Source organism: Otolemur garnettii, unplaced genomic scaffold, assembly GCF_000181295.1.
Source record: "Otolemur garnettii isolate 467f Iridium unplaced genomic scaffold, OtoGar3 scaffold00142, whole genome shotgun sequence".
Taxonomy (NCBI): domain Eukaryota; kingdom Metazoa; phylum Chordata; class Mammalia; order Primates; family Galagidae; genus Otolemur; species Otolemur garnettii.
The window spans coordinates 3,451,234-3,453,808 of NW_003852537.1; positions in this window are offsets into that span (position 1 = coordinate 3,451,234).

Here is a 2,575-nt window from a genome sequence, read left to right on the forward strand (position 1 = left end):
CTGTGAGCTATGACACCATGGCAACAGCTGGAGACAACAGAGTATGACTCTGTCTCAAAAAAATAAATAAAATAAAATATAAAAATTATAATTTAAATTTTGTCATTAACCATGTCTAAGTGTACAGTTCAGTGGCATTAAGCACATTCACATTGTCATGCAACCATCACCGCCATCCATCTCCAGAACTTTATCTTCCCAAACTGAAACTCTGTCCCCATTAAACAACACCTGCCTATCTCTCCTTCTCAGCCCCTAGCCGCCACTGTTCTACTTTCTCTGTGAACTTGACTACTCTAGGGACCTCATGTAAGTGGAATCAGACAGCATTTGTCCTTTTGTGACTAACATGGTTGATTTTATGTTATGTGAATTTCACCTCAATTTAAGAAACAACAGACAATACCAACCACCTCTTCACCCTGATCATTTTAGCCAGGGACAGAATCTGAGTTGGAGTGACCACAGTCCCTCCTGGATGTACCCTCCACTGTCACCCCCAGGGAAAAGATTGAGTTGGCAGGAGATCAAACTCAGCTTGTGTGGTGGCAGCTGCAGCCAGGAGCTTCCCTTAGGGAGACTGTAAGATCCGGGTAGGAGGAAATTCTGCCCTGGGCCTCAAACAAGGGCTCCATGAGCAAATCTCAAGTTTAAGTGCATAAGAAAAGTGTCTCGGCTGTGGTTTCCTCCCTAAGTGTTCAAAAGCAGACAGCTCATTCCTGTTAATGGAAAGGGCTGTATCTGCTTCCTGGATTTTGTGATTGGGGTAAAAACCCAGGAGAAAAAGCTCCCAGGCAGCACTGCCAATGGCCCCCCATCCATTTGTTTTCTGAGCATAAAGTCAGGTTAATTATTTATAATGGGGAGATGATGAAGTGTTAGGAGTAGACAGGCTTCCTCTCCTAATTGTCAGGTTTCTGAGAAGGAGGCTTAGCCTGGAGGGATTTTGTGATTAGAATGAAAGAAAATATAAAAAGGTGAAGTGCACTTTGGCTTGGTCCAAAAAATCAGCCATGAGAATTAAAAGGAAAAATTATTTCCTAATAATTAGAACATGGAAAGAGAGGGAACATGGAAAAAAGATGGTTTCTGTGTAAGTCCTCTTGCTATTGGGCCCTAATCTGAATCCACTACCAGAAACCAAAGGGAGATGCCTACTAAGTCATCTCTGCCTGGTGTGGAGCCAGTTTATTGTTGATTCTGAAGATGAAACAGCAGAAACTTTCCTTCTGGTGGGAAATCCCAGGGCTGGGAGAGACTTCCAGCGAAATCACATAAAACTTTGGTTTTTCTAGAGGACCACACATGTGACACCTTCTGTTTAATTTCTAGCCTCTTTTCTCTTACAGGAGCATCTTCCAATATTTCTCCAGTTGCTTCTTACATGGGCAATGAATCTTGAATCATTGATACCTCACATGATTAGGATGGATGAAAGAAAAAAAAATAGAAAGAAAAAAGAACTAGCTTCCAAATAGTCCTGTTTTGCTACTCACAGAAGATCTGAGAGAAGAAATTCTAATGGTATTAACTAATATGCAATATGAATGCTACCTGTTTATTTTGTATCCCCCTAGCCCTCAGGCACCACTGGCAACTAAGACCTGATTTATATTTATCAGTTTAAATCCTAGGTATTCTTCCTTTGAAGTGGCATATATAGGACACAATGAGAAGTTTCCCATAGAGAGGACTTGATTTGTATAGCTTGATTATTGGGGGATTTTTTTTCATTCCCATCCCACTGAGAAGGTCTGAAGTTTCTGTGAATTCTGAAGCATATTTTGCTTCCTCACATTGCTGTCTGTGCACCTCAGCAAGAATCATTCGTTTAGATGTGAAATTTAATAACAGATACATTTAATTACAGACCTTGCATCTGCCTGTCATGGAGGATAGAAAACAAAATGTCTCCTAGAAAACCCAAGATAAGGAGTAATGAAGAGGCTGTGACTCTCAGGCCACACAAGTTTGAGACCAGGCTGGATAAGAATGAGACCATGTCTCTACTACAAATAGAAAAATTAGCCAGGCATTGTGGTGGGCACCTGTAGTCCCAGCTACTTGAGAGGTTGAGGCAAGAGGATCACTTGAGTCCAGGAGTTTGATGTTGCTGTGAGCTATGATGCCACAGCTCTCTGGCCTGGGGCAACAGAATGAGATTCTGTCTCCAGAAAAAAAAAGTTGCCTGTGTCTTTTCCTTGGACAGAAGCATACCTATCCCCTTTCTTTCCCTGACAAACTCAACATGCTTAAAATGTAGCTCAGGCCTCCCCTCCTCTGGTGAGTCCTCTGAGCCTCCACTTCTGATGGAATAGATTTCTGCTCCAAAGAAAGGAGAGAAAGGTCCAATGATGTGACTGTCCACTCTACAGTGATGTGAGCACAGGATACGTTAAAATGGAGGCAACAGAAGATATGTCTAAATTACATTCTCCGAAGTCACTTCTAGATGTTACAAATGTGTGCTTTTTTTCTTTTTTTTGAGACGGAGCCTCAAGCTATCTCCCTGGGTAGAGTGCCATGGCATCACTCTCATAGCAACCTCCAACTCCTGGGCTCAAGCAAGTCTCCT